This window comes from Mustela erminea, chromosome 4, assembly GCF_009829155.1.
Source record: "Mustela erminea isolate mMusErm1 chromosome 4, mMusErm1.Pri, whole genome shotgun sequence".
Taxonomy (NCBI): domain Eukaryota; kingdom Metazoa; phylum Chordata; class Mammalia; order Carnivora; family Mustelidae; genus Mustela; species Mustela erminea.
The window spans coordinates 135365150-135379036 of NC_045617.1; the positions used below are offsets into that span (position 1 = coordinate 135365150).

Below are 13887 nucleotides of genomic sequence, written 5' to 3' on the forward strand. Positions count from 1 at the left end.
TGTAGAGATACTTAAAAACAAAAACTTAAGAAAAAAAAAATAACGGAGCTCTCCCTGTGGTAGTACCTGGGTGCTTTGTCTAAGCGGGATCTCAGAAGGGGATGAGGAGGACCTTGGATGGATATGAGAGAGATCAAAATGCCGATGTCTAAGATTAAATACGGAACAGCGGATGACATGGCCCGAGTGTCCACAGTGCTGTGTAGCAGGTGGTCTCAGCTTCAGTTTCACCAGAAGCAGACGCTGACTCAGATTCAAGTGCATGCAGTTTAACAAACAATCCCAGGACACTTTGACAGGGAGCAGGGGTGGGGGAGGAGAAGCCAGAAGGGAAGGGCACACTAAAGACGCGTTATCTATCGAGCCAGCTGCCACTGTGGGCAACTGAGCTTCAGCTCACGTGGAAACGTAGGGACAAAGGTAAGAGGCTTGTCTTAGAGTTATCCCACTCGGGCCTGAGGGAGCGGAGATATTTATGGTCCATTGGAGAATTAGCTTCTGGGCATTTTCGTTCACCTTTAGGCAATTACAGGGGCTCTGCCTGGCTTAGAGAAAGCTCTCAGGTCTTGAGATAAAGATTCAGGCTGTTAGAAGTTAGGTCAGTCCTGGCAAACGGTAAGAGACTCTTAGCTATAGGGAACAAACTGAGGGTTGCTGGAGGGGAGGTGGGCAAGGACTGGCTGACGGGCATTAAGGAGGGCACGTGAGCCCTGGGTATTGTCTGCAACTGAGGAGTCACTAAAGTCTACCTCTGAAACTAATAATACGGTATATATAAACTAAATTGAATTTAAATAAAGAAACAAAGGGATGTCCCGTAGAGGTGAGCAGCTTTAAAGGAAGACGAACTGAAGGAGTTAGCATCCCCTTGAGGAAGGGGTGGGGGAGGAGGAGGGGAAGGAAGAGGAGGAGGGGGAGGGGAGGAGAAGTTATTTCAGTCCTGATGAGGCTAAACTAAAGAGATCTAGGTAGGAAACTGACTGCCTTTACTATACCTTCCCTCTGCTAGAAACTTAAAAAAAAAAAAACAAAAAACCTGTCCTGTTTAATCCTTACCAGAGCATTCCAAGAGAGTTAGTTCCGCTCATCTACATACAGAAAAAGAAGAAACCAAGCTGCTTCACTTGCCCAAAGTCACACACAGCCTGTGTTCTATGCCTCCGGTTACACCTGCCTTGTCTTCTCTTTCAGCATCCAGGTGAAATTCACCTAACATGCAGTAGATATTTTAGAGAACCATTCAGCGACATTCAATATTTCACAGTACTGTGCAGTCACCACCTCTACCTAGATCCAAAGCATTTTTGTCACCCCAACAGGCAATCGCAGACACATGAAGCCTTTGCCTGCATTTTCCCCTCCCCCAAAGCGAAGCAGCCACCAATCAGCATCCTCTCTCTACGGGTTGACCCATTCTGGATAGTTCACATAAACGGAATCATGTACTTGTTGTGCCTGGTTTCTTTCACTTTAGCATAGTGTTTTGTTTTATTTTTTTAAGGTAGATCTGTCTGTTTGTTTGTTTAACAGAAAGAGAGCAAGAGAGCCCAAGCAGGGGGAGCAGCAGGCAGAGGAAAAAGCAGGCTCCCCGCTGAGCAGAGAAGCCCCACAGGGGACTTGATCCTGGGACTCTGGGATCATGACCTGAGCCAAAGGCAGACGCTTAACCTACTGAGTTGCCCAGGTGCCCTCACTTTAGCATAGTGTTTTTGAGACTTACCCATGCTGTAGCAGGTATCTGTACTTCGTGTTTTATTTGTTTGTTTGTTTTTTGCTGGCTGAATCATATTCCACTGTATGGTTGTATCACAATTTGCCTCCCCACTCACCTGCTGATGGACAGACAAGCTGTCTCCTCTCCTAGGCTGTTGCAACTAGTGCTGCTATGAAAGTATGTGTGCATGTAAATATTTGAGTCCCTGTTTTCAGTTCTTTTGGATGGAAGCGCTGGGTCATATGGTAATTTCGCGTTTGACTTTTCACGAAACCCTCCCAGTCTCCTTGAAGGGACCCTTCTCCTCTATCTCTATTTAAATGTTAGAATTTCTTGAGATTCAATTCTCTCTCTTTTTTAAAGACTATCTTTATTTATTTGAGTGAGAAAGAGAGCACAAGCAGTAGGGAAGGGGAGGGAGAGAGAGAGAGCAGAGACAGAATCTGGGGCAGACTCCATGCTGAGCGAGGGCCCGACACTGGGCTCGATCTCACAAACCTGAGATCATGACCAGAGCGGAAATCAAGAGCTGGACGCCCAACCGACTAAGCCACCCAGGCACTTCTTCTTTGGGATTCAATTCTAAGCCACCCGCCTGCTTTGTCATTCCATACCCTCCCTCAGGTGTGTATCACACATACCCGTGGCGTCGATTACCAACTCTCCGTACGCCGAGGATCCCAGACCTCTGTTTGGAGCTCTAGATATTGGTCAGTGTTGACTGCCGGGCTGATGTCTGCCTTTGGATCAGTTCTAGAACTAAACTAACCTGGGCCTGGTCCCCACCCACTTCACCAGTCTCTGAGATCGACAAGCAACATCAACATCCATTTGCATGTGCAAACCAGGAAACTGGGGGTCACCTTTGACACACCCCGCCTCCCCTGCTCTCCTATTCTGTCCACCACCAAGTCTTGTCGATTTTCCTTTCAAGATGACTTTTCAATCTGTGTGATACTCTCTGCGGCCACCACGCTTGGCTGTACTCACACAGATAGGCTGGCTTGGCCGAATTCATGCACCTTCTCATTGGTCTCCCCGATAGCTGTGGAGAATGGATGGGAGGGGCCACACCATCCATTCTCCACACCGATCGGAAGGAACTTCTGAGAAATGCAAAGCAGACCACGGCCCCTCTACCTCCTGCATAGCTCTTAGAATCAGCAGCATGTTTTACGCTGAAACTCTGGGCTCACTTTGAGCCACTCCCCACATCTCTCCTGTTGCACTGGCCCTTTTTGCCAGGTAATTCTGCAGCCTCCTACCTCAGGAAATGGTCTCCGCTGTTCCCTCTGCCTGGAGCGTAGACTTGTGAACTCCTACGCCTTTTTTCAGTTCTAGTCTCACCTTCCTTCTAGAAACCTCGCTGCTTCCCAGATGAGATCAGCTTCCCCCACAATATGTTCTGATCCTTATCACATTCCTGTAATTAGTAATTAACATCTGCTTCTCCCCTGGACTGTAAGCTTTTTGGAAGCAGGACAACATACAATTTTGCTTCATCTTGTGTAAGGTTTGACTTAAAAGTAGCTGCCACACAGTGAAAACTCACGAGATAGGTGTTAAATACATGAATTAACTAATTAATGAGAAACAGAGCACCACCTCAAAGCTGATTTCTTTTTTTTTTCCCCCAAGAACTGCTGAATTTATTTGATTGAGAACATCCTTTTTTTTTTTTTTTTCAAAGCTGATTTCACCTCTTCCCTCTCCACTGCTCCCCTTTGAAATTCTTAAAAGAGGAATGTCCTTGAAAATGGGGAGGAATTTCCTCCCAAACTTGGAAGGAAGCAGAAACAAGGAGGAAAGCCACTTGGTTGGTTCCCAGAGTCCTGTGATGGGCAACTGCTTTTTGTACCCACTTCTGGTGGGAACCAGCTTCTGGGGGAACAGGAGGGGACTCCTGAAGCAGGAGTTGAGAAGACCAGAGCACCCAGTCTCAACTCTCATCACTGGCATACAGGAAAAATAAAAATAAAATAAATAATAAATAAATAAATATGAAAATAAAAAATAAAAAAAAGTAGGGGGAAGGTTTTCAGGTTGTGTATGTTCTTCATTTTTGAAATAATTTCAGCAAGATGAAAACCCTTTGTTGAGGAAAAGGCAACCGAATGAATGAATGAGTGACGTGACTTAGTAAATATTGAGAAAAGGAAGGATGACAAAGCTATTGGGGTGGCCCCGTTGACTAAGTAGAATGCTCCCAACCCCTTAGAGATTATGCTAAGGACCAGGTCTGCAGGGCTGGACACCATGAGTCCAATACTCAATCATGGTTTCTTACCCCCTCAGGGGTCATTCCCAGAGGACCTGAAAATGACATTATAAATGACTCGAATCTGCCATCAAGTATCAATGACAGCCCACATTTGGGAAGTACTGAAATCATTTAGGGAAAGCCAAGGCACAAGGTTCTCACAGGTAAGCTCTCCGAGGAGGGCGGCCAGGGGAAGGAGACATGCAACTTCTACACCAGGAAGCACCTACCAAGATGATTCAAAAACCAGAATCATGTAGCATTTAGCTTGCATTAAAGCCTGTGCCTACAGATCAACTTGGAGGAAACCCAGGGTCCCTCTTTTCTCCTTCGGGGCATGCCGAGTCCCTCTGGGCTCCAGTTAAGGGGTATCAACAGTGGGGAACACTAACGGATGTCTGACACCATCTCAGGAAGTCAGAGTCTGAGTGAGTCTCCCCACACCCTCAGGCCCCAGCAAGTGTCTGGGAACTCACCGGGGGCAGGACCACTGTTGCTGGCTCATCGGGTGGTCCCTGGTGTTCTCGCCCTCTCTCTGACCAGGCAGGTGGGAGGCGGCAGCTCAGTCTTGCTTCATGATTATGCTTCTGTCTTGCTGCAGCCACCAGACTTGCTTCTCAAGGCAGCTGCAAGCATTTCCCTACTGGGCAACCACACACATAGAATGTGAGTGGCGTCTGTACGTGTGTTTTTCCTTCCGGTTGCTGCAAGTGATGTTGTCTCGGTTCATTTCCTCCCTGTGCCACATTTTTTTTTTTTTCTCTGATACACTGGGGGCAATTTGTAGTTTAGGGACAGGTGGGAAATCTAGCTCTACTCCAGACTGCTTGTTATTTTGACAAAGAGAGGGGATCTTTAAATTATTTTCGCAATGAAATGTAGGGGAGTGGCGTAAGCTCCTTTCCAGGCTGCATGCAGGCAAACATCAGGGTATTGCAAGGCTAACCAGATTAGGATGTTGTGGTTTTATGGACTTAAAATATTCTAAAGATTTCCGTTATAAATTGACGTGAAACATCTTTTCATTTAACTAGTCTTTATTGAGTCTGTACATGGCCAGAGCACCCTGTTAGGTACTGGGTACCCATGAGGAGAATTCCTATTTCCAGGTAGAGAAACAGAGGCTGAGCATGCGGAAGGGAATTTGGAAGTCACTTAGTCCCAAATCCTTTGTCTTCTCGCTGTGCTTTTGGGTAGCAGCCTAGTGGTGCGGTCTGAGGCTAACCACCTGATGGTTGCCCTTTAAATGCTTTTGATCTTTCTGTGACTCAGCTTCCTCATCTGTAAAATGGGAGTAGTCATAGGATTGTTGTGGGAATTCAATGAGTTGTTCTATGTAAAGGTTTCAAAGGGTGGCTGCCATGAGTATATGAATGTTTGCTATTATCACTAGTGGTAAGTTTCATGAGTATGAGGTCAAACCTTTGCTTTTCACCATCTCTTTCCACTTCTTGTCCCATGCTGGTGCCTAAAAATGCCTGGGGAACACAGATGGTGGAGGAGAGAGGGAGATGGTTGGAGGAATTGATACTCCCCAGCGATCAGGTGGCATGGAACCCTCCTACTCTTGCTTGCTCTATCATTAAGACAAGCAAAGCACTGTCCTTGGCCCTCCGTTCATCCTTGTCCCCTGTCCATGCTGCGTATTGCATTCTTGTGATTTCTAGTTTGTTGCTGTTGTTTTGTTTTTCGTGAATTTCCCATAATACTTTTCTGATATTCAGATCCAAAACATTTATTTATAAACGTCGAGCTGGTCTGAATCATATTAAGGAAATACTTGGCCCATAAACAGGTGCCACATTTAAACAAAGAAAGAAACACTCAGCTCAATGCCTTGTGTAATCAGGACAAAAATAAATCAATAACAAGAACATCTGTGACAATCTTCATACACATATTGCATCCATAGGTATAATGAGCAATTTTTATGGTTTAAAAAAATCATCTATTTTTTCTTTCTCTCTTCTTTTCCTTAAAAAACACACCACTCAAACAAACAAACAAACAAACAAACAAACAAAAAAACCACACACCACTCTTGTGTACATGCTTGGTATCAGGAAGTGGTCCAGATTAGAGGTAGAGTTATCCTATTTCCAAGTTTTATTTTATAAGGCAGCATATCCATAGTAAATCAAGTGGAGCAGAAGCCTGAAGAATACATATTTTTTCCAACATGTCCCTCCATGCATTTGCCATGATCCCATAGTGTGTTATTTTCTCCATTAGCTATTTAAGCAGTCTGAATTTAAATGTGTCCATTTAAGATAAAGTAACTTACAGTTGTACCTCATACCTCGAAGGCCAATGCCATCACGTGGCCTCCCTGCCAATGACACCCTAGACCTATGCAAGAAGCGGAAGCTTAGCCTTCCTCTACAGAAATCACACGGGGTTGTCAACATGATTATCCTGAACTCTGTTCTTTTGCCTACATCATCATGGCTTCCTTTCCCGCTTAGAGCTGCCGGCACGTCCCAAGCCTGAGGGCTTCAGAATGAAGAGAGAGAGAGGAAGAGAGAGAGAGAGAGAAAGAGACTGTAAGGCAAACTGAGGAGCCCAGACTTTGTCCAAACACAGATCACACTTGTTCTAAAAAAACAAGTGGAATTTTTTTTTCCCCACTTGGAAAGACGAAGATTCTCTATGCCTGTTTTCCTACTTAGATTTTTCTTCTTCTTTTTCTTTTTTGGGTTTCTTTTCTTCTTTTTTTGATTAGTGGGAAGTTATGCCACATGTCAGGATTTTGACAAAGCCAAGACAGTTCTGACAACAAACAAACAACTGTAGTTTCTAATCACTCTGTCCAATGAAGACCATGTTTACATTTTCATTTTTATATAAACGATCTTCCTGACTGCTTTAATTAGCTTCTTCATGCCGGCTCAGTTAGTGCCATGGAATGGTTTGTAACTACCTGTTACGCAGTAGCCAAATCCCCAGGCAACTGTTCTGAATTTGTCGTGGGTTTTTGGTCCAAGGAGTGACTGTTGTATGGAGTGGAGTCTAAGGCGGTGGGGGCGGGGGAGAGGCAGAAGTGAGAAGCACTTGAGAAGATAAAAAGTTACCAAAAAAAAAAAAAAAAAAAAAAAAAATCTATGGCTAAGGTGTGTGTGTGTGTGTGTGTGTGTGTGTGTGTGTGTATTTATGATTCCATCTGCGTGACTCATTTCCCTCCACGACTGAAAACAGTATTAGCCATAGGGAATCAGCTACCCACTGAGGAATTTAAATGAATATACCCAAGAGTTGGTTTGGCAAATTTTAAGAGCGAACTTGTCTGGTATTATAATGTGTGCCTCATCCCTTCTTGGGAATGGGAGTCAGTCTTGTGGTTTTCATTTTTAGATGAAGAAATCAGAGCTCAGAAAGACCCAGTTCATTTGTCTCATTGGTAGCTGTTGCATACCTGTAGACTTCTTCGACCTTTCCCAGGCATGTTTGGTGCCTTAGTCCCCAGGACACAGGGCCTGCCCTCAAGATAATCTGGTGACATAACTGTTCCCATGAATTGGTTCACTCAGACACAAAAAGCATTTATGGAGCAAATGTTGTGATAAGTAAAAAAATGAACAAGAATCAGCCCCTCCCCTCGGGGACACGATAGGCTAGGAGGCGGAGCAAAGTGAACCTTGTCTACCTTCCTGTTCTGCTCTCTTTCCACCAACAACACTCTTCTCTCATTACAAGACACATTTGTCTTCTTCCTCATCTCCCTGTTCTTCAGCCAGGTCCCTAGTTCCCAGTCCAGAACCTCATGAACACCTATTTTGGCAACGTGTGAATGTTCATTTCCTTGTTCTTCTTCTGGGTGTTCATGCGTTTCCAGCCATGAGTGGAAACTCAGTCTACTTTCCTGCTCCAGATCTACCCAGTAGGTTCCCAACAGGGGAAGTTAAGAAAGGCTGATTTGTCTCCTTGCAAATTCTCTTCCAAGAAGCTCCACTGAGGTCCTTCTGTTGCTCAGGAATCTTCTTGTGCGTCTCCCATGGACTATCTGTCAAGTCTTCTTCTTCTTCTTCCTTTTTTTTTTTTCAAGCTTTTTCCAGTTTATTGCTACCAAATTCACATATATAACTTCAACATTCCACCTTTAATTTTCAACAATTAACATATTAATCCTGTCATATATTTAACAGGAAGTGGTAGATCTTATTTTCAAGTATCCATAAGACATTTGGAGTTCCATTCTTTCCCCCATCCACCAGTGGCTCTGTGCCCAGCCCTCACCTGTTACCATGTGGAGGGTAAGCGAAGATGTGAGCTCTTCTGGTCACCAGGTGGTCTCTGCAGACCTTGGCTCTGACATCCTCCTGTTCCTCATTCTCTGCACATTCTCCAACCCTTTGAATTATAGCTTCTAGCATTGTCACTTGACTAATAATAAGGGTCAAAACTACCATTTTTGATGTTTGTTCTTAGGAGGTAAAGGACATTTGCAAAGCCGAAACCATCTTTTTAGTTCACAGAACAGCTGTTTGAAGAAATATGGGCACCTCAAAGGCAAAGGAATAAAGACTAAATTATTCTTAAGACAGATGATGGCCAACTTAAAAGATTCCAATTTATTGGAAGCATTCATTGTATTTAAGCATCTGGTAAATACCAAGCACTCATCTCTCCATTACTTGTATCCTGTCTGCCAAGCCCTCTTCTGGATGGTAACCATTTTGGGGTCTCCCCCAGAATAATTGGGAACATCTTGTTGGGGTTGATTTTTCCATAATTTTTTAAATTAATGTTTTAAATCTAAAAGTAATACATTTATATGGTAAAAAACAAACATTGCAGGTAAAACTGAAGTACCTTTTGAGCGTCAGCCTTAATTTCAGTTCCCTCCAATGCTTGGCCCACAGTGAAGCTCTGCTCTCTCTCTGTCTGGCATGAATTCTTCTAAGTCGTTTTCTAAGCACTTAGAGCTTAGGCAACCTCCGTCAGTTTGCAGTTGGGTACATGGGCCATCTCCCCCTTGAGACTGCATGTGCACACACACCCAGGACATGAGACTGAAACCATTTTATTACGCTCGGTTTCTGAGGGAACTGTCTAAACTGCTATTCTGGTTTCACATGCAGAGAGCAGTTTGAAAACAACATCTTATTCATGAAAATATAAAAAATAAAATGACATTGCTGTCCTGGATGGTTGAAGAGACTGGACTGCTCTGTTTGTCTGACTCTTGCTCCTTTGTTTTCTAAATATAGGAAAACACAGATTTGTGTCCAGCTGGTTGGTCTCGGAGAGGAGATTCCAGGCTCAAATACCAAAGGTCAAGTTGTCATTGGATAAAATGAATTTCTGGACTTTCCTTTTTGCCTGCATGATCATGTAGTCAAAAGTCAAGTCAAATCATGCCTCTCCCTAGTTAGGTAAGCTGCTCCTGACCATGACCCCAGCCCTAGGGAGGGGCACCACATGCGATTTGATCATTTCTAGCCACTTTTCTGTCTACACTGGCTGGCTCTTTAGCTTTCCTCTTCCTTGAACATTTTCTTCCTTCTCACCTGTCAGAACAGCCTCCACGCACAACCACATAAGAAGGGACAACTACCTCAAAGATAGAGAAATATTTTTTACTGATTCCTGGTGCTTAAAATGCCAGCACTGTTTTATTTTCCCTCTAGATTTTGGGCAATTATTTTCCACTAATACAATACAATTTAAAGGGAACTCAAATTTATTCCTTCTCTATTTTCACCACAACTTCCTATTATATAAGCAAAAGTCTTCTGTCCACATGTTCACGAAAGCTCTAAACCCTCAGTCCTTCAGTTCTATCTAGCCTCTTGCTTTGCATATAAAACAACTGGTCACCTCTTTCATTTCAGACCCTTTCATCCTTTTTTTGAACCCTAGTTCAGCTCCTTCATGGCTACTGCACCTTCTCCACTGACTGCCCCCCACGTCTCACCGTTGGATTGCATACACTTTCACTCTCCTGCTCCCCCTTGGATGGGCTCATCAACTCCCATTTGGGTGGAGGCATCCTTGCCCCCTGCACTCTCCAGTAGAATCATCATCGAACAGTCTCTGTCTTAGTCAGTGCTGGCTGCTTTCACAAAATAACATGGAGCTGGGTGGCTTAAACAAGAAATGGTTACTTCTTATAATTCTGGAGGCTGGAAGTCCACAATCACGGTGCCTACATGGTCTGTTTCTGGCTAGAAACCTCCTTCTATTTTGTAGATAGATACCTTCTTTCTGTATTCTTACATGGGGGAGAGACAGTCTCTTCCGTGTCTCTTCTTATAAGGTCACTAATCCTATTACAAGGCTCTATCTTTATGACCTAATTGCCTCCCAAAAGCCTCATTTCCTAATACCATCCCATTGGGGATTAAGCTCCAACATGTGAATTGGGGGAGGAGGGGGAACACAAACATCCCATCCCTAACAGTCTCTCTGCTCCCAAACATTGCGAATTTCTTTTTCCTTGCTTCTTCAATCTAACCTGTCACCAAATTCTTGAGTTTTCATTTTTTTTTTAATCTCAAATCTTATTGACCAGTTATTTCTGTACATATTCACTGGTTACCACCTTACTTTTGTCTTTCACTGCTTAGTCTGTCACAATTCTTAACTGTGACAATCTTTTTTTAGCACGCTGTTGGGCACAGGCTGGGTCCTCAGGAAATACTAGTTGAATAAGCATCTACCCAATACTAGATATTCTCAAAGGTAGATTTCAAAGTTTCCACCAGTTCCCTGTTGCCTATGAATTAAAGTTGAAATGACTTAGTGACAAATCAAGATCCATGCTATCCTGTTATATTCTCTCCTGCTTGTCCATACCCAGAATGCTTTTCACCTTCCCATACTATAAACACTCACTGGTCCCTAATGGTTCATATCTTCTCTTGACCGTGGCCTTGTAAAGAAAGGCTCTTCGCCTGCTTAGAATGCCCTTTCTTTTTCTCCTTGTGACAGCGTCCTTTAAGACTGTACTCCCCTGGGCAGAGTGTCTTTCTTCCTTTCTCTGTTACCCTGGACTTTGAGGTTTCTTATGTCCAGGAATTGTTGCTTATTCATTTTGGAGACTAAACGTTTTACAAAGTGGTGTATAGAGTTCTTACATCAAAATCACCCATGAAGCTGGTTAGACATAGATTCTCCCAAGCCCCACCCTTGAATTGCTGAATCAGTTTCCTGGGGAGTGAACCCTCCGCGGTAATTCTTAATGTATATGAATGTTTGAGAATACAGTTACAGTATCCAACAAATATTTGATGAATAAAGACATGATGAAAAGTACTGAGATCGCTACTTCTAAAAATCTGTTCTACATCCTTCATTTATCTGGGGTTCTATTTTGGCTGGAGAGAGGTCCAGGGAATTTGGCTCAGCCATGGATCAAAGTGACCTAGTGGGAAACAGCCTTGCATTATTTTCTAATCAGGTCATGCAAAGTACCTATTGTCCTGTCCAAATGTTAAATGAAGTTTAGGGTCATTCAAAGTCCTGAAGATGGTTGGCTGTGATAAGAACTAGCAAATTCTTGCTCAAGTGAGAACTGGTATTGCGGGCATGTTTTACATTTTTAACTCACCAAAGCCAAGTTCTTGGATTTCAGTCGTTCACAAGTACATCTAAAGAGTCTCATGGTCTCATTTGCTGTGCTTCTCACCAGTATTAATAACTTTAGTGTCAGTTAATAGCCCTCCCTGTTGACAGTGGGTGGACTGTAAATGCATTCTAAGGATTTTTAGACTTTAGATAAGACCAATGGATTTGTGAAGACAAGCAAGTCTTGTGTGGGCCAAAAGGTCTCTAAAATGTTCTTTTTTAAATTCTTCAGTAGATTTTGAGCTCTACCAACATGATCTTGAAACTGTCATAAAGCACCATACCGGGCCTAATGAAGACTAATATGCCTCATCTAAATGACTTCATGACTACTCAAATTATCCTCCATAAATTTTTGTTGGATTCATTATTAACCAAATAATTAAATATCTCCAAAAGTACATATAACAAATTTGTAGAAACACACTGATACCATCAGGTGGATGAATACAAACATATGTACCTGAGACGTGGAAGAGAAATGAGAGACATCAAGACTGCTTTGAAATTGGTGGTTTGTTGTGGAGGAAATGAGACCTGGGGATAGCACCCAAGAAGAAGAGGGAAGATACAGGTTGACAATTGAGCCATCTCCTGGGTTGTTCATCTGATGTCACAGCTGGGCTGAGGCTTGGAAGGTAATTTTTAATTTATTACTTATTCTTTAATATTTCAATTACTTCTTTACTATGTAACATATATTCATTGCCCCAAAAATAAGTAATTCATAAAGATGACATAACCAATGTTACATCAATAGCATATACTCTTTTTAAAAAAATTTATTTATTTACTTGACAGAGAGAGAGATCACAAGTACTCAGAGAGGCAGGTAGAGAGAGGGGGGGAAGCAGGCTTCCCGCTGAGCAGAGAGCCTGATGCGGGGTTCGATCCCAGGACCCTGAGATCATGACCTGGGCTGAAGGAAGAGGCCTAACCCACTGAGCCACCCAGACGCCTCAACAGCATATACTCTTTTAAACATTTTCTTGTGTATATGTACACATATATTTCTTGTGTATATGTACTTGTAATATTATACTGGATTGATTTCCTATTATTGCTATCACAAATTACCATAGACTGAATGGCTTAAAAGAAAGCATATTTATTATCTTACAGTTCTCTAAGTTAGAAGTCCAGCACAGGTTTCACTGGGCTAGAGATAACATGCTGGTGAGGGCTGTATTCTTCTGGAGGCTTCAGGTAAGAATCTGTTCCCTTACTTTTCCCAGGTTCTAGACGCCACCCACATTCCTTGGCTCATGACCCCTTCTTCCTCCACCTTCAAAACCAGCAGTGTTGAATCTCTACAACCATTCTTCTACAGTCACATCTCCCCCGACCACAGCTGGGATGTTTCCTCTCTGATTTTCAGGGTCCATGTAATTAGACTGGACTCTCATCTCCAGGTCACTAACTTAAAAACATCTGCAAAATCCCTTTTGCTGAATAAAGTAACATATTTATATGTTCCTAGAATTGGGACGTGGACAAGTTTGGGGGTCATTATTCTACCTATTGCATATAGAAAGTTAACAAGTAAAGTGCATGGAAGTTGAGCAATTTACCTAAGACCACAACACTGGTAAGTAATTGGATCCATTAAACTCAGAGTGCAAGAATCTGATGCAATCAGATTCTCAGCTAATGGAGATTTATGAAAAAAGGATGTAGGGAAGAGCCGAAAAAAGTTCGAGTAAACATAGGACCAATCTTTTTGGAAACTGTCACCTCCTTCTCAGTCTATAGGTGCCATGATTTTGTTGATTTCTCAACAGCAGGCATCCATTGCACCAATAAAGCCACTACCTGTTTCTGCGGCCACACTCGACACTTCTCAGACCCCTTCTAGCTCCTTCCAATGGCCTTCCTTTACTACTTAGCTTCCTAGTTTCTACTGACTTATGGTTTCTGCCCACTACCTCCCCTCCATGGGTCTCTCAGTTTCTGGACCATTCTGACACTTGTATTTCTGTCTTTGTGTCACCCTCAAGTTCCCTAAAAGAAAGGATCTGAAAGAGTCTGTAGGTCATTATGGGGCCCTGCACAGCCCTGTCTAATAGGGGGTTCCCATTGGGATTGGCTGCCAGCCAGCTTATGGGTAGCTGTCTTCAAAAACAATGGGCACTTCCTGGTTCTATCAGCCAGGGTCACAAGGTGAGTCACCACAATCCCTATGTAAGGAATCATGTAGGGTCACATGCCTCAGAATAGGGCCACAAGCAATTAGGTGCAAAGAGATTTGTCTCCAGATGCTAAGCCAGAATATTTTCCCCACATGTACACCCTTGCATCATACATGGTAGTTGAACCATATCTTGGAACCACAACTAGAATAATCTAG

At 43.2% G+C, this 13887-nt stretch overlaps 1 protein-coding gene across 1 annotated transcript in view; it reads right to left on the reverse strand.

Moving 5' to 3' along the window:
* Positions 1–4642, reverse strand: part of NEDD9 (neural precursor cell expressed, developmentally down-regulated 9) — a 186898-nt gene extending 182256 nt beyond the window's left edge. The window contains exon 1 of the mRNA XM_032341102.1: positions 4451–4642. The gene's annotated coding sequence lies outside the window, so the exon portion shown is untranslated. The remainder of the gene's footprint in view (positions 1–4450) is intronic.
* Between the last annotated feature and the right edge of the window lie 9245 nt (positions 4643–13887).